Below are 18460 nucleotides of genomic sequence, written 5' to 3'. Positions count from 1 at the left end.
ACTCACCCACACATTGAGAAGAGAGCACTGGTTTCTGTGCAGAAAGCAGAACAACTCACTTTAACTGGTCAATTAGGTCTAATGAGTTTTATTGCCCTTGACATCTAACTTACTCCAGCCCCCCTTGTGGAAACAACCCCTAATTACTGTTCATGAGCTCCTGGCCACACTTGTTCCCAGTGGAACCAACCTGGAGCAGCAGAACACAGGTTTTTTTTTTCTTTAAGTTGTCTGCTGTTGTAAAACAAGTCATCCCTTAGGAATAAAAACTCTCCCTCTAGTCTGGTTGCTATCTCCTTTATTTGCCCCATATTCCCAGGGCAAAGCAGCTGAGTGATCAAAAGCTGAACTGCAATTTCACTGAATTTCACACTGGGTTACAACAGACCCTGGTGGGAGAATGGGCAGGAGAGGGCCGGTTGTGCTCCTGAACTAGTCCCCTCCTCTCCTACTCTCGTATTTGCATCACAGTCTATAAACTCCAGCCCTATTGCTTTTCTTCCAGTTCATTTTTTTAATACAGCTCGTGAATTATGTATACTCTTGTGAAGTATCAAGAAAGCACTCTTATCTTTATTCCCGACGGTCTAGCACAGTAACCACAACTCCAATAACTTTAACTAGAGGAAGAAATCCATCTTCTGCTCAAAAGGAAAAAAAAACATTGAAATCATAAATCTCAAGCACTGGCTGGAGACTCTGTGTCCGTGCTCAGCGGTTATATAGGACAGGACCCAGCGCGCAGCAGGTGCGGCTCATTGCTCTACGCTCCCCGTGCGGAATGCGCGTCTTCTCCTTCCAGACTCATAACACCGCTGCATACATCCCTCTTAAATCCCAGAAACACAGAAACTCCGGGGTGTTTCTGTGAGTCAGTACTGGGTTTCTCTGTTCGAGGTTACAAGCAGAAACAAAAAAAAGCGCTGAAAGCAGGAAGTTATTTCTGCTCGTAGGCACAAACGTGTAAAAATACATTTTCTGATTACTAAACCCCTAATAAAATCCATCTAAGTCTCCCTTTCGTTCCCAATGCACATAACTGAATATAAACCAGTCAAGTTCAGGTACTTTTCTGATGTACAGTATCTGAATAGTTCTGGCGCGGCTGTTGTAACAAAGATACTAACGAACTTTTTTTTCATACGAGCTCTTGCCGTTTTTAAAATGAATATTTTTTTGAATTCGCTAAATCACACGAAACACCAGCATCACTTATCGTAAGCATCTGACCAATTACATTCCTGAATGTTAAACCCATTTAGCATTTATTTTTAACTTGTTTTTTTTAAATTACACACCTGTTAACTTAGTCCGGATCGCGGTCACCGAGGACCACTCCTGTCTCCCCAGATGACACTTATTATTTTTAAGATAAACGCGAGATAAACAACGTTTGTTTGAAACCGCTCCACAAATTTTCTCACATGCACGTATTCTCAAATATCACCACAACAAAATCATAAAGTTTGTTTCCACAGACATGACACTATTATGCAATAAACCAATAAATTAATGAACTAGCAGAATCCCAATAAAAACACCCGATCACCTGGCCAGCCCAGCATGTCAATATCATACATTTTTACCAACAAAACCGCAAAAGCAAAAACCAGCATATATATATATATATCCCATGTTTTTACCTTATTCTGGAGCATGATATATATCCAAAATAACCCAGACTAATTTATCTCAAGAGCTAGAGACTAGTAAACGTTACTGATTACGTAATAAATGTTTGAAGAACGAGCGCCAGAAATAAGGCGATTTGATTGGTAAAAACCGCTGTCATTCTTTGTATTTTCAGCCATTCAGAGCCCTTAGGGGGTGAGACTTCCTCTAGAAGCTTCAGGCTGCATTTTTAGCTGTCAATCATTGACTCAGAAGGGATAATCAATCAGTTTTTTATCAGTTTCTTATCAGTGCTCCTTTTTTTCACACCAGAAGGCAACTCTGAGGTTTTTTTTCATTGCATAACAGCAGGTAAAGGCTCTCTAGCAGTGTCTTAAGGTTTTTATAGCAATTGCAATGGTTTTTATTCTTATTATTTTCAATATTTTTATGATTTTTTATTATAGGCGTGAAATTTCATTCCAGGTCCAGTCTTCACAAAACATGATGTAGAATTTTTTCTAATTGATCCATTTGTCCCAAATTTTTATCCAAGCTAGTAGCCACCTAGAACAAGGTTTTCAAATCATTCCCAGGCCCTTGACATGCATATAGTTGAAAACTCTGACCTCTGAAGACCAAAAAAAAATGTTCGCCAGCTGTTTTTTTTGTTTTATTTTCATATGTTTGTCTGCTGAGTGGACACATTAAGAAATATAAGAAATTTGACTATTCACACTCAAAGCCAAGGGGGTTAGCTTCAATTTAAGACCTGAACCAGGCTCCTGCTATGTTCTGCTGCAGAGATATAACAAATGTTTAAGGGGAAGGAAATTCCAGGTGGACATTGGCTAAATATGTCACTGGTAGTAAAAGGTTAAGTATTCTTGCCATTTTTAGCATATTGTAAGTGGATTTTTTGCAAACATTTTATTTTTTAAATCACATGAAACACAATCAACCCATTGTAACTTCACATTGATAATTCCTGAGCTTTATAACTGTGTATTATTTCTTTTTACCTTGTTTTAATATTTTTTTTATTATTTTTGCATTTTACAGAGCTTTTTAATATATTGTGAGCATTTTAGTGTCATTTTAAAATAGGACTATCAATGCTCCTGACTTTTAAACCTGTATTTATTCTGACATTATTATCTCCACCTGCAGATGAGGGAGGTATTTGATCTTAAATTTGTTGATTTGGGGGGAAAATATACATTCATTTCCTTGTATGTATCACCAGTGGGAAAATTGGCATTTTTGGATGAATTGCAATCTTTACTGCAAGGCCTTCAGACTGATATAGAAATGACTGGAGATTTAAATGACACATTTGATAAATCAGACAGGAACAGCATAACATCTAAAATGGCAGAACCCTCTAAAGTACTGAAAAATTTCCGGCACATTCATAATAAATACAATTTATTTAATTTAAAGCATAAAATTTGCTTTAAAAAGAAAACCACAATTTCTACGATATCATATTTCAATATCAACGTTCAGATGAAGAATTTGAGGATTTGAATATCAATGGAGAGTACATTGATTTTGGGACAATGTTTTCATCTGAATAATCCTTCCTCCTGGAAAGAAGGAAAAAAAAGTTTTGAGTCTCAGTCTTCAGGATCCCCCCCAAAAAACGTGCAAATTTGTTTCTGATGTATTTTGGATAAAGATATAACTCTCATAGAAGATACATTTTATCAGTTGAATGCAGTCGATACTTTCGACTTTTTATATGATGATAGGACCTACATTTAGGGCTCAGTACTGATAACACTGCTGCAATTGATGGAGTAGAAATAACTGATGTACTGGCAGTTTTTTTTTTTCTGAGGCAAGAAGTCCTAGAACACCTCCTATAAAAATGTTAAGATTCAGAGCAAGAAATATTTTTCCACCTCACCTAATGCTATTGCATTAACGAGGCTGAAGTTGGCTTCTTATTCGCCAGCTGCTGCTTTGCGTTTTTCGTTCCATCTTAAATGCTGCTGCTGTGATGTTATGTCGTCTTTCGCCTGTAGATGGCTCTCTACAGTCATTTTTAAAAATACTTATCCGGATGTATTACTGTACATTTCCTCAGTAAAGGGGAATATGTAAGTAGAGACTGTCCAAATTGCATTTTTGTATGAAACACATTTCAGAAACACAACTCACAATAAAACAAACTGGCATGTTATACCAGGAGTAAATAAGACAAAGGCAAAACGTAAATTCACTGGCACTTTCTGCATATTTTCCACGACCTTGCCTTCTGATCATAAAAAGTCTCAAACTCTTGCATTTTACAAGAAATTTTAATATAGCAGTTTTAAATGGGACATTTAGAACATGGCATATGAGACTATATGGTTAACTGAGGATGAGCAGAGGGTGATCAAACCTACCTCCTGGTTATAAAAATGTCTAAAAATTCTGACACAGATGTGTGAGAGACAATGGAAAAGACTATCAAAATCCTGAACTTCAGGACATTGTACTGTACCGTTTTTTAAATACGACCCTCTGAACATGGCATGAGAGAATACATTGTCAAATGGTAAATGCAATGTTTGCTATATTGCTAGGGCCCTCCCTCCTGATTTTAAAATCGTCTCATATTTCTGACATCAAGGTGTGAGACACAATATAACAGACTGTCAAAATCCTGAACTTCAGGACATTTTATGATACCATTTTAAAAATATGACCCTCTGAGCATGGCATGTGAGAAAATGGCATGTAAGAATGCATTGGGAAAAGGTGAATGCAATTTCTGCTGAATTGCTATGGCCCTCCCTCCTGATTACAAACTCGTCTCACAATTCTGACACTGAGGTGTGAGACACAATGTAACAGACACTATTAAATTGTGAAGTACAAGAGATTATACTGTTACGTTTTTTTTAATATTGACCCTCTGGCATGTGAGGACTTGTAGTCAACAAAATAGCACACATTCTGCCAATTTGCTTTGTCCCTCCTTCCTCGTTACCAAAACATCTTAGTATACCGACACTAAGGTAAATGTCTCTAAATCCAGAAGTTAAGTTGTCAAAGTATATCGGAGTCAACCGATATTGATCAGGTTCTGCTGATGCCGAGCCCGCAGCCTTCACCATAAGGTCCAATTCCCCAAGCCTACTGACCTTATATGTCCATCCCTTCTCGTCAAAATTCGTATTTTCACAGGGTACCCTTCAGAAATTGCAGTATAGAATGAAAAAACTCCAATTGATCTGTTGGCGATTTTCCTTTAAAAACAAATGATTCTCCAGAAATTTTACGGAGTGTATCACTTACACTGAGACCGAGAAGTGTTAAGCTGTACATGAGTCTTTGTGGCTCGGTTGTTAACCAAAAGGGTGGTGGTTTGAGACCATCCAGGGATGCTATGAGCCTTTTAATGAACACACCCTATTCACTTCATTTCTCCACGGCCAGTCTTGTACCGCAATCAAATACAGAGCCCGTAGGGGGCAGTAAGCCCGCATATATAGCTCACTGTGTATATAATGAAGAAGCAGAGGTTAGTTTCTTATCCGCATGTTGCAGAGCCTTACGCAACTCGTACCAACAGCTGGGGTTTGATCCCTGCACGGGCTATTAGTTGAAAGACCATTGTAAATGACGTGTAACGGCTTTATCCAGCTGGCTTTTATGTTTCATCCTAAATTGCTATCTTGAAACCAAAATAATTAGAAATATGGAACACAACCGTTGTTCCCCAAGAAGGAAAGCTGTTTTACACTGACGTCACTCCTTTTTATTTAATCCAGATTTTAAAGACAACTCCGCCCTCAAAGGAAATCAAAGGAAAATGTTGTATTAGCACGAGCTGCACAGGCTCTGAATCAGACCATTTCAATTAGTCTGATCAGTGCAGGACAAGTTAATGTAGAATTATTGCTTTGTCTATCTCTTGTTTGTATATAAATGAATGTCTCTGAAAACTTAATGTTAGTTTTTAATTTAGTTTTAGTTTTACGATGTAGGTCATGCATTGACATATGCACAAACACACGAAATGTCTCATTCCTGATTCAGCTCATGCTCCATAGGAGAGAAAAGATTCCTCCTGTTTCTCGTACAACCATATCAGAACAGAAGCCCGTGTCACCCAGCTCTGATTCAAGATTGAGTCGCATCTTCAACATTTTGTTTTTGTTTCTGATCATTATTTTCTTTAGTTATGATCAATATTGAACTTTTTCTAAATAAAACAAAAATAATCAAACATGCAGGTAGATTTTTTTTAAAAGTATTAGGAGTTGACAGGGCGCTCCTTCGGAATAGTCGTCAGAAAATGTGAGAAAAGGAAAGTTACGTAAACTCTCACACACAGCATTAAAGATTGGAATCTGATCATAAAAAACTAGCTGTCTCCCCGTCGGTAATCAAACCCCAGTTTCCTGCGTGACAGGCAGGGACACAAACAACTTTACTAACTAGGAGCGTTTGCTAGCTATTAGGAGGCATTTACTCTTAATTATGTAACTGTTTTGGGTTTCGACTTTAATTTTCCCAATACCAGTTTTTTACAAAAGTAAAGGAACACGGCACATCACGTCCGAGTTTAGTGACAACTACCTCAGAGATTGTAAGCTGGGTAGTTTCAGATCACTTTTTTTTAAAGGTTCAAGCAAACCCGAATACCTTTGCAAGAGACATTTCAGAATCCCAGTCAAATCCAGTACGATTGCTGGATCCTTCGAATTCGACTGAACTATAGCACAGATCTGCAGTCCACGATTAGAATACTGTAGCTGTGTTGTATAAGCTATACCACCCAAAATAGTTCTAAAACAGGAGATGCATCCTTGTTTAGGAATGTGGTATAAAGTGAAATGGTCTGGGAAGAGCCCTACGTTTGAACAGTTCAAAATAGACGTAAAGGGGTATTTACGGACTCTTTCGAAATGTAAGAACAAGCTGTGCGGACCTTATCTTTATTTACCTTGTGTAATCGTTTTTCATAAAGTGTAATTGTATTATAGCATGTGCCCCTGACGATTTTCTTGATACGTTATATGTGCTCTTGTTTGTATTGTATGTAGTTTTGTTGTTCAAATAAAACGTAAAAGACTCAACTTTCCGGATGCGGCTGCTGTAAAAATAAAATGACATCAAGGGTGCTGTACGCAGAGGTCTGAAACCTGCTCCACAGAAGATCTTTATCCAGAGGTGTTAAAGAAGTCGAGATCTCACCATGAGAGGGGAAGCATCTCAGAAAAAGCAGGTGCAGTCGGTTCCACGGTCATAACGCCACTAAGTCGGGTGACAAGAGCAAAACCCACCCGACCTCCTCCGAGCAAGTAATGAGACAAAGAGACAGCGCACAGCGGGTAGCGTGGCCGAGCGGTCAAAGGCGCTGGATTAAGGTTCCAGTCTCTTCGGAGGCGTGGGTTCGAATCCCACTGCTGCCACGTGCTTCTGTCGCGATCCCCTTTCAGCTGACTTCAGATGAAAGGGAGGGAACTGCTTTTTGGCAGTCTCTCGAGAAACTAAGCAAAGTGTTTAAAGATACTTTCTCAGCTTGACATCAAGGCACAAAACAAAAACCTTCTTGCGTCCTCTCACCCCAAAAGCGCTTTGCCACTTTTTGTGTTATGCAGGGAACAACGTCTGCCCAGATCACTTTTGTGTCAATGCAAATCGTAGTGTGCCCTCCGTTTTAATGTTGGCTGTGCTGGCGTGCCGCTTCTGTCTGTGAAACTTGAATGTTCTGCTTCTTCACACCGAATCGTTGGCGGGGGTTGAGCTTGTTAAATCTTTGCGCATAGCGCTCCTTTGGAAGTACTTTGTCCAAGTTCAAAAGCGATCGTGGCATTTACTTCATGCGTTCAAGAAGCATGCCTCGCACGACAGATTTAAATGGGGAATGGAGCCTGCTTCTTGCTGTTTTTCCTGTGGTTGCAGTTAGAAAGTTGATCGTGCTTTCACATTCTGTTAACAGTATTCACTGGCTGAGCTTTATCAGTTGGTTCGAAAAGGAATCTGCTTCGGTTCCAGAAAAGTCATCTGTAGTGTGTTTTTTTCCGTGCCCATGGCAGTCTTTTAAAGCTGGTAGTAATGGCGGCGAAGTTAATTTTTTATCCTCTTTAAAAGAATAAGGACGGGCTGGGGCGAGCTGCATTTACCACTCTTTCAGCTAACCGCCGAACTCGCGAACTGATTACACTGCAGAGCCACAGGCGCCTCGCTTTTCTCCATTCTCTGGGTTAGGGTGAAAAAAAAACACTGCTGGTATTAGCTGGCCTGCTGGGAGTACCTCTTCTTCACTGATAAGCAAGATTTGTGTTTCATCTTTCGCAAGCTGTATAGATTTCTTTCAAAACAAGTTGTTCCAGAAAGGAAACGAACACTTGCATTCACCTGAATTAAAAGGCATGGGATTTGCCCGTAAGGATAAATTCTGTACAGTAAGACAGGAAGAAAGGAACCGCTGGGAATCGGACCCAGGATCTCCTGTTTACTAGACAAGCGCTTTAGCCAACTAAGCCACGGCGCCGGCAAAGGGCCGTCCTTTGACGGCCACTTGGACACGTCTCAACTGCTCTGAGACATCTGCGTTCGGTGTGCACCGAGCCTGCTCGCCTTGCAAGTTGCTTCATTTACATGCGATAGCTCCACCACTAAGAGAAAGGATGAGAAATGGCTTTTATCTGGCACTTTTCATGTCAGAGGATCTCAATCTGCTTTCCGTGTACAAGAGGATGTCCAACTCATGTAGCTAAAGACGTAGACGACAGTGCTCCACTGAAATCTTGATCTCACAACCCTCGGCATGACTCCGCTGTGTTCTGCTTTAGACAAAGGGGGGAAAAGACTTCTTTCATCACACGTTTTGCACTGTTTACGGTGTTTGCAGTGCTCTTTCTTAAATGAAATCCAGGAATCGGCACCATATGAGGTGTGACTAGATAATATTGGAACAAGTAGCCTCGCCATTCCATGCGTGACGTGAGCAAAGTGTAATTCCTGTCTTTATAGTGTGCTTGTTAGAGACTTAGCTGGCACCCAGAGCGCTTTAAATCAGGGAGTCAGTAGCCCAAGACAAGAGAGCTTCCTTCGTCTATGTTTTTTGCGTGAAGGGGGGAAACAATGCGTGTGCTGCAAACGATCTTAGTATCGAAGTGCCGTCCCACATAACCGATCCGAACAATCTGCTTTACAGAGGAGCACTGCCGGAGCATATCGTTGGCAAACTGAAGACCAGGCCGACCTCTTCTGTGACTCTTGAACACTGAATCTCAAGGTTGTGAATTCAAGCTCCACGCTGGCGGGAAATTCCATAGGTAATGATCACATTTTCTTGCATGCTAATCAAAAGAAATATTAAGAAACTTTTCCCGATACCAGTTTTTTACAAAAGTAAAGGCACACGGCACATGTGTGCCACATCACGTCCGAGTTTAGTGACAATACCTCAGAGATTGTAAGCTGGGTAGTTTCAGATCAGATCACTTTTTTTATCAAAGGTTCAAGCAAACCCGAATACTTTTGCAAGAGACATTTCAGAATCCCAGTCAAATCCAGTACGATTGCTGGATCCTTCGAATTCGACTGAACTATAGCACAGATCTGCAGTCCACCATTTGAATACTGTGGGTGTGTTGTATAAGCCACATGGCCAAAATAGTTCTAAAACAGGAGATGCATCCTCGTTTAGGAATGTGGTATAAAGTGAAATGGTCTGGGAAGAGTCCTACGTTTGAACAGTTCAAAATAGACGTAAAGGGGTATTTACGGACTCTTTCGAAATGTAAGAACAAGCTGTGCGGACCTTATCTTTATTTACCTTGTGTAATCGTTTTTCATAAAGTGTAATTGTATTATAGCATGTGCCCCTGATGATTTTCTTCATACGTTATATGTGCTCTTGTTTGTATTGTATGTAGTTTTGTTGTTCAAATAAAACGTAAAAGACACAACTTTCCGGATGCGGCTGCTGTAAAAATAAAATGACATCAAGGGTGCTGTACGCAGAGGTCTGAAACCTGCTCCACAGAAGATCTTTATCCAGAGGTGTTAAAGAAGTCGAGATCTCACCATGAGAGGGGAAGCATCTCAGAAAAAGCAGGTGCAGTCGGTTCCACGGTCATAACGCCACTAAGTCGGGTGACAAGAGCAAAACCCACCCGACCTCCTCCGAGCAAGTAATGAGACAAAGAGACATCGCACAGCGGGTAGCGTGGCCGAGCGGTCTAAGGCGCTGGATTAAGGCTCCAGTCTCTTTGGGGGCGTGGGTTCGAATCCCACCGCTGCCAGGTGCTTCTGTCGCCACCTCCTTTCAGCTGACTTCAGACCAAAGGGAGGGAACTGCTTTTTGGCAGTCTCTCGAGAAACTAAGCAAAGTGTTTAAAGATACTTTCTCAGCTTGACATCAAGGCACAAAACAAAAACCTTCTTGCGTCCTCTCAACCCAAAAGCGCTTTGCCACTTTTTGCGTTATGCAGGGAACGACGTCTGCCCAGATCACTTTTGTGTCAATGCAAATCGTAGTGTGCCCTCCGTTTTAATGTTGGCTGTGCTGGCGTGCCGCTTCTGTCTGTGAAACTTGAATGTTCTGCTTCTTCACACCGAATCGTTGGCGGGGGTTGAGCTTGTTAAATCTTTGCGCATAGCGCTCCTTTGGAAGTACTTTGTCCAAGTTCAAAAGCGATCCTGGGATTTACTTCATGCGTTCAAGAAGCATGCCTCGCACGACAGATTTAAATGGGGAATGGAGCCTGCTTCTTGCTGTTTTTCCTGTGGTTGCAGTTACAAAGTTGATCGTGCTTTCACATTCTGTTAACAGTATTCACTGGCTGAGCTTTATCAGTTGGTTCGTAAAGGAATCTCTGCTTCGGTTCCAGAAAAGTCATCTGTAGTGTGTTTTTTTCCGTGCCCATGGCAGTCTTTTAAAGCTGGTAGTAATGGCGGCGAAGTTAATTTTTTATCCTCTTTAAAAGAATAAGGACGGGCTGGGGCGAGCTCCATTTGCCACTCTTTCAGCTAACCGCCGAACTCGCGAACTGATTACACTGCAGAGCCACAGGCGCCTCGCTTTTCTCCATTCTCTGGGTTAGGGTGAAAAAAAAAACACTGCTGGTATTAGCTGGCCTGCTGGGAGTACCTCTTCTTCACTGATAAGCAAGATTTGTGTTTCATCTTTCGCAAGCTGTATAGATTTCTTTCAAAACAAGTTGTTCCAGAAAGGAAACGATAACTTGCATTCACCTGAATTAAAAGGCATGGGATTTGCCCGTAAGGATTAATTCTGTACAGTAAGACAGGAAGAAAGGCACCGCTGGGAATCGGACCCAGGATCTCCTGTTTACTAGACAGGCGCTTTAGCCAACTAAGCCACTGCGCCGGCAAAGGGCCGTCCTTTGACAGCCACTTGGACACGTCTCAACTGCTCTGAGACATCTGCGTTCGGTGTGCACCGAGCCTGCTCGCCTTGCAAGTTGCCTCATTTACATGCGATAGCTCCACCACTAAGAGAAAGGATGAGAAATGGCTTTTATCTGGCACTTTTCATGTCAGAGGATCTCAATCTGCTTTCCGTGTACAAGAGGATGTCCAACTCATGTAGCTAAAGACGTAGACGACAGTGCTCCACTGAAATCTTGATCTCACAACCCTCGGCATGACTCCGCTGTGTTCTGCTTTAGACAAAGGGGGGAAAAGACTTCTTTCATCACAAGTTTTGCACTGTTTACGGTGTTTGCAGTGCTCTTTCTTAAATGAAAACCAGGAATCGGCACCATATGAGGTGAGACTAGATAATATTGGAACAAGTAGCCTCGCCATTCCATGCGTGACGTGAGCAAAGTGTAATTCCTGTCTTTATAGTGTGCTTGTTAGAGACTTAGCTGGCACCCAGAGCGCTTTAAATCCGGGAGTCAGCAGTCCAAGACAAGAGAGCTTCCTTCGTCTATGTTTTTTGCGTGAAGGGGGGAAACCATGCGTGTGCTGCAAACGATCTTAGTATCGAAGTGCCGTCCCACATAACGGATCCGAACAATCTGCTTTACAGAGGAGCACTGCCGGAGCTTATTGTGGCAAACTGAAGACCAGGCCGACCTCTTCTGTGACTCTTGAACACTGAATCTCAAGGTTGTGAATTCAAGCTCCACGCTGGCGGGAAATTCCATAGGTAATGATCACATTTTCTTGCATGCTAATCAAAAGAAATATTAAGAAACTTTTCCCGATACCAGTTTTTTACAAAAGTAAAGGCACACGGCATATGTGTGCCACATCACGTCCGAGTTTAGTGACAACTACCTCAGAGATTGTAAGCTGGGTAGTTTCAGATCAGATCACTTTTTTTTTATCAAAGGTTCAAGCAAACCCGAATACTTTTGCAAGAGACATTTCAGAATCCCTGTCAAATCCAGTACGATTGCTGGATCCTTCGAATTCGACTGAACTATAGCACAGATCTGCAGTCCACCATTAGAATACTGTGGGTGCGTTGTATAAGCCACACGGCCAAAATAGTTCTAAAACAGGAGATGCATCCTCGTTTAGGAATGTGGTATAAAGTGAAATGGTCTGGGAAGAGTCCTACGTTTGAACAGTTCAAAATAGACGTAAAGGGGTATTTACGGACTCTTTCGAAATGTAAGAACAAGCTGTGCGGACCTTATCTTTATTTACCTTGTGTAATCGTTTTTCATAAAGTGTAATTGTATTATAGCATGTGCCCCTGATGATTTTCTTGATACGTTATATGTGCTCTTGTTTGTATTGTATGTAGTTTTGTTGTTCAAATAAAACGTAAAAGACACAACTTTCCGGATGCGGCTGCTGTAAAGATAAAATGACATCAAGGGTGCTGTACGCAGAGGTCTGAAACCTGCTCCACAGAAGATCTTTATCCAGAGGTGTTAAAGAAGTCGAGATCTCGCCATGAGAGGGGAAGCATCTCAGAAAAAGCAGGTGCAGTCGGTTCCACGGTCATAACGCCACTAAGTCGGGCGACAAGAGCAAAACCCACCCGACCTCCTCCGAGCAAGTAACGAGACAAAGAGACAGCGCACAGCGGGTAGCGTGGCCGAGCGGTCTAAGGCGCTGGATTAAGGCTCCACCCTCTCCAGGGGCGTGGGTTCGAATCCCACCGCTGCCAGGTGCTTCTGTTGCCACCTCCTTTCAGCTGACTTCCGACCAAAGGGAGGGAACTGCTTTTTGGCAGTCTCTCGAGAAACTAAGCAAAGTGTTTAAAGATACTTTCTCAGCTTGACATCAAGGCACAAAACAAAAACCTTCTTGCGTCCTCTCAACCCAAAAGCGCTTTGCCACTTTTTGCGTTATGCAGGGAACGACGTCTGCCCAGATCACTTTTGTGTCAATGCAAATCGTAGTGTGCCCTCCGTTTTAATGTTGGCTGTGCTGGCGTGCCGCTTCTGTCTGTGAAACTTGAATGTTCTGCTTCTTCACACCGAATCGTTGGCGGGGGTTGAGCTTGTTAAATCTTTGCGCATAGCGCTCCTTTGGAAGTACTTTGTCCAAGTTCAAAAGCGATCCTGGGATTTACTTCATGCGTTCAAGAAGCATGCCTTGCACGACAGATTTAAATGGGGAATGGAGCCTGCTTCTTGCTGTTTTTCCTGTGGTTGCAGTTACAAAGTTGATCGTGCTTTCACATTCTATTAACAGTATTCACTGGCTGAGCTTTATCAGTTGGTTCGTAAAGGAATCTCTGCTTCGGTTCCAGAAAAGTCATCTGTAGTGTGTTTTTTTCCGTGCCCATGGCAGTCTTTTAAAGCTGGTAGTAATGGCGGCGAAGTTAATTTTTTATCCTCTTTAAAAGAATAAGGACGGGCTGGGGCGAGCTCCATTTGCCACTCTTTCAGCTAACCGCCAAACTCGCGAACTGATTACACTGCAGAGCCACAGGCGCCTCGCTTTTCTCCATTCTCTGGGTTAGGGTGAAAAAAAAAACACTGCTGGTATTAGCTGGCCTGCTGGGAGTACCTCTTCTTCACTGATAAGCAAGATTTGTGTTTCATCTTTCGCAAGCTGTATAGATTTCTTTCAAAACAAGTTGTTCCAGAAAGGAAACGAACACTTGCATTCACCTGAATTAAAAGGCATGGGATTTGCCCATAAGGATAAATTCTGTACAGTAAGACAGGAAGAAAGGCACCGCTGGGAATCGGACCCAGGATCTCCTGTTTACTAGACAGGCGCTTTAGCCAACTAAGCCACGGCGCCGGCAAAGGGCTGTCCTTTGACAGCCACTTGGACACGTCTCAACTGCTCTGAGACATCTGCGTTCGGTGTGCACCGAGCCTGCTCGCCTTGCAAGTTGCCTCATTTACAGATGCAGCCATTCAAAATGCGCGGGCGATACCGCATTATTTTCCGGTACAGATGCAGCCATTCAAAGTGCGCGTCACAGACACGTACCGCAGGTGACGTCGCTCAGTATGATGCAAGATGACGCGTGGCACCGCAGTACGTGATTGGTTGACCGACAGGGGCACTCGTGGTCCGTTGGTCTGTCGTAGAAAGACTTACAGTAAACGTCTTTGCTGTGCCCGTTGTAGATGTTGAATTTTACCACTGAAGGGAAATCTTAGTAGCTGAGCATAAAAAGAATAGGAGCATACTGTAACGCGTGTGAAGGCCATAAACGATATTAATTTTGGAACATAAACATACAGTATATAGCTGGTCTTGGTACTTTAAAGAAAAAAATACACACCAGTATCCATTTCTACCTAAACATTTTAAGCTTTGAAGTCTTTAACTAACGTGATACCGGAGTCAACAAGCATACTTTTAGAATTTGATTAAAAGGGAATATAATATGGAATCGCGTATCTAAACAATTTAATAACGGTATTCGTGTGCTGCGACAGGGCTGTGTAGGGCTGTTTCGCCTGTCTGTTCATGCGAGCTGTCTTGTAGCCGACTGGTCTAGGTGCTTGACTACCATCTGGCAGATTGTGTGTTTAAATCCAGCTGGTGCCTGACGTTTCTTTTAACAAACATTTCTTCGAAAAAATAGAATAGCGATATTATGGACAATCAATTGACTTTTATATTTCAAAATATCGCAACATGATCAATATTTGCGATATTTTGAACATATCTTCCCTTCTGACAGCGGTTCCTCCTTCTATTGTGTGTGTGTGCAACAGAGTAAATTTTTATAGAGAAATGGAGGCTGGACAGTATGCGTTACAATACAAACATTTATATTGATTTAAATCGTGTTCTGATTTAAATCGCAAACGCGTGTTTAATTATGTGTTTTTTAATCATAATCAGGCTAATGCATTTCTACATTTTCTGTATGAACCAGCTTAGAGGTTCATACAGAAAGACAGCTTGTGTTTAAATTGAGTGTAAGGTAATTTATGCTTCTAAAGTCATGGTCAGCATTTATTATTGTACTGTGCTGTAAACTTTTTCTGTGCCTAGTCACATTATTTTATAGCGTTTTTATTGCGTTATTAAATCTGGTGGCGCTGTGTGTTACAGTAGTTTCCTGACTCCCATGTCACATGGTCTGTGATTGAATCCCATAGAACTATGACTTTATTTTTTAACAAACATTTCTTTGAAAAAATGAAACGTTTCCCTTGGTCAGAGATTAAATAAAACCTCACTCGCACCAAACAAATTTATATTTCTAAATATCACAAAATACGTTCATTGTCTTCCAATCGAGTCGAGTTGACATTGGAAGCCTGCCACACCCGGACTGTTAAACCAACGCATTAGCACGTCAAAGCCCATCGAGGGTATTGAGCCAGTATTGGCTTTAGTATTCCCGCCATCTCCCCTCAATTCAATTCAATTCAAGGTGTTTTATTTGCATGACAGATGGGTACAAGCAGTGTTGGGTATGTATATTGTAACGCTTACGGCAGACAGCCACTGTGTAAGAGCCGGCGCACCAGAGCAGCGCACCGAGGGAGCGTCTGCATTTCTAACTTAGTTTTTAAAATTAGTCAAGCAATATGAAGCATCTCCTTTTACTTAGTGCCTGAGCATAAAAAGAATAGGAGCATACTACAACGCGTGTGAAGTCCATAAACGATATTAATTTTGGAACTTAAACATACAGTATATGGCTGGTCTCGGTGCTTTAAAGAAAACATACACACCAGTATTCCATTTCTCCCTAAACATTTTAAGCATCAAAGTCTTTAACTAACGCGATACTGGAGTCAACAAGCATACTTTTAGAATTTGATTAAAAGGGAATATAATATGGAATCGCGTATCTCAAGAAATTAATAACGATATAATTATATTCATGTTGCAAAAGAACTGCAACAGATATAAAAACTCCCTTGCTTTTAACAGAGCGTTCCATAATTTCTAACTACGAAAATGCCAGGTGAAAGGATTTGTAAACATATTTTGTTAAAGCGAGTCAGATTTTTCCGCAACACATAAAAGACATTTTTCCAAGAAAGTTTAGCCTTTGTCACTAATGAAACCACTAAATAAAGACATAAATATAGAAATCTTAAGATTTGTTTTATTTAATGTTGGTAGCAGGATGAACTGTCAGAGTGTATATTTTGTCACAGAGTTGCTGCAAGATGTTAACAGTGAAAAAGGTATTTAGAAATGAATTATTTCAAGATGAAAATTTTCAGAATAATTGCAAATCTAGCAGGATAGAGAAAGCACAGAAAACTGGCAGTTAGATTGATCAGATTAGTATGAAAAGTCATTTAGCAAAGGGAATGAGAAGAGTGACAAACTAGTATAATTTAGATCTTTTTAAATCTGATCATGTTTCCCTATAACAGTAATAAAAAACTTTATTTGATTTATCACCATTAAAGGTGGCATCTCAAAGCAATACAGTAGATGTAAAAACAGATAAAAGGACCACAGATTACAAAGTAAATGCATATAAGAAAGACAAGCAGTTAGAGGTGCTACCAAAATTAGAAAATGAAGCAGATACAGACACTAAGTCTTCTGAAAAGAAAGGTTCTGAGGTTAGATTTAAACTGGCCCTGGTGTGTGTGTGTTTGTGTCTGTCTGTCCTGTGATGGACTGGCGCTATGTCCAGGGTGTATTCTGCCTTGTGTCCGTCGCTTACTGGGATAGGCTCCAAATCCTCTGTACTGGATAAAGAGATTAGAAATGGATGGAAGTAAAGGCACTGTGTGGATGGAACTATACACAGTGTTAGAAACCCACTATGAAATGGCAGCATCTCACTGAGAATAAAACATTTTATAGTGCTGGCTTAAGGAAACAGCCTTTCCACCCCTCTTGCACATCAGTATCCATACCTAGTTATTTAAACAAATTGCCTCTAATTATAAACATCTTAATATGCTGGCTCTGTGGATCCGCATCAGCTATGTTTGCTAATTCCTTCAATTCATGTGCATCCAACACACAGTTCAACGCTAGCAACTACACAAAATCTAAAATATGAGCTCTACTTGCCACTTACAATACCAACAGTACCAGCTAACTTTAGTAGTGACATTTTCATGGATCTTTTTAACAATAAAATTTACAACATCAGACTTCAGACACAATTAAACAGGCCTCAAAAAAGTCTGGTACAAACATATTCAGCATGGAATAAACCGTTACTTTAATGGTATAAACCTTAAATGGATTCATATTCTCAATAAGATTTGGTGCTCAGTAACATGACTTAGAAAATGACAGAAGACATACGTATCATGCTTATCCTTCTATTTTTCATAATCGTAAACTCCTTAAGGCAGTTACATTTTCTCTGTTCTGACCTGGAGTTACAGAGAAATTTAAATTCTAATAAGAGATTTGTAATGAGGAAAGTCATACCAATCACTCATACAGTACCAGGATTTGCAATTACAATACAAATACTTTCTTTCTGTATGTTTATTTTGCAGTTTGAGTCTATGGCATTCCTTTGGGGGTCTATACTCCAAGGCATGACTTTTTTATGTATAAACATCAGTATTTACTGCTATTAATTACTGTACGATTTATAGTTGAAATCTGAGCCTAGATATAAAGTTAAAATCTCGACAAAGCAATGTAGGAAATACAGAGAGAATAAATCCTTTCTGACATCTAAAATCAGTTTCGATCAAGGTCTCTAAAACGAACAAGAAAAAGAGGATTTTCGGAGGGCAATTACGCTGTGTTTATATAGAATAAGTGATTTATGAGCAATCTAATTTCTTGTTCGTTTAAAACAGTGAAATGTCAGCTGCAAAAGATCGCACCAGAAACAGTACTCTCTCTGCCTGTCATAGACGTTCAGGAAAGGCTGAATGAAGTCATGTCAAGTACAATAATTCTGAGATCAATAATAACAGTTGTAGGACAGTATATAAGGAGGATAAGGATTTTGAAGTTGACTCGAAATCTGATAGGTAACCAGTGCAAGGACTTGAAAACAGGTGTAATGCATCCCTGATAGGATTCTTGCTGTCATATTCTGAACATATTGAAGATTGCTCAGTGTGGATTTAATTTCCCCAGTGAACAGGATGTGCATTTATTAATTCTAGAAAAAAAGCCTTTCTTGATTTCTCTAGTTCTTAGTTTCTCTAGTTCCCTTTAAAATAAACTATTATTCCACAATGCAGAGTATTACATGGCCAGTATTTACACATGATATTTGTGATTTAAAGAAATTAACACAAGCAGCTTTTGGAGATTTAAGTGTTGGCTGAGTTATTGCAGGATAAAAGACTAGAGATGTTGGCAAGAAGAAGATAATTTGGGGAAAGCTGAGGAATACACTTATAACAAGAACACTTCCTAATGGGGTTAGGCATAATTTTGATGAAGATGATGAAGTTAACAGACTATATGTTTACATAGATACTGAAATAAGGATTGTATTTTAGATTATGTGTAGTTGCTGGCATTGAACTGT

General features: G+C 40.6%; 4 non-coding genes across 4 annotated transcripts; 3 read left to right on the top strand and 1 right to left on the bottom strand.

Moving 5' to 3' along the window:
- The first annotated feature begins 6943 nt into the window (after nucleotides 1–6943).
- trnal-aag (transfer RNA leucine (anticodon AAG)) lies at nucleotides 6944–7025 on the top strand. The gene has a single exon. It is a non-coding gene; the product is annotated as a tRNA-Leu (tRNA).
- A 2762-nt stretch (nucleotides 7026–9787) lies between these two features.
- Nucleotides 9788–9869, top strand: trnal-aag (transfer RNA leucine (anticodon AAG)). Its single transcript has one exon. It is a non-coding gene; the product is annotated as a tRNA-Leu (tRNA).
- Nucleotides 9870–12636: 2767 nt separating this feature from the next.
- trnal-aag (transfer RNA leucine (anticodon AAG)) lies at nucleotides 12637–12718 on the top strand. Its single transcript is given in 2 exon segments — nucleotides 12637–12674; nucleotides 12684–12718. It is a non-coding gene; the product is annotated as a tRNA-Leu (tRNA).
- Nucleotides 12719–13732: 1014 nt separating this feature from the next.
- On the bottom strand, nucleotides 13733–13806 carry trnat-agu (transfer RNA threonine (anticodon AGU)). The gene has a single exon. It is a non-coding gene; the product is annotated as a tRNA-Thr (tRNA).
- Between the last annotated feature and the right edge of the window lie 4654 nt (nucleotides 13807–18460).

This window comes from Atractosteus spatula, chromosome 10 (genome assembly GCF_055471065.1).
Source record: "Atractosteus spatula isolate fAtrSpa1 chromosome 10, fAtrSpa1.hap1, whole genome shotgun sequence".
NCBI classification, from domain to species: domain Eukaryota; kingdom Metazoa; phylum Chordata; class Actinopteri; order Semionotiformes; family Lepisosteidae; genus Atractosteus; species Atractosteus spatula.
This window is presented reverse-complemented; position numbering and strand designations above follow the sequence as displayed.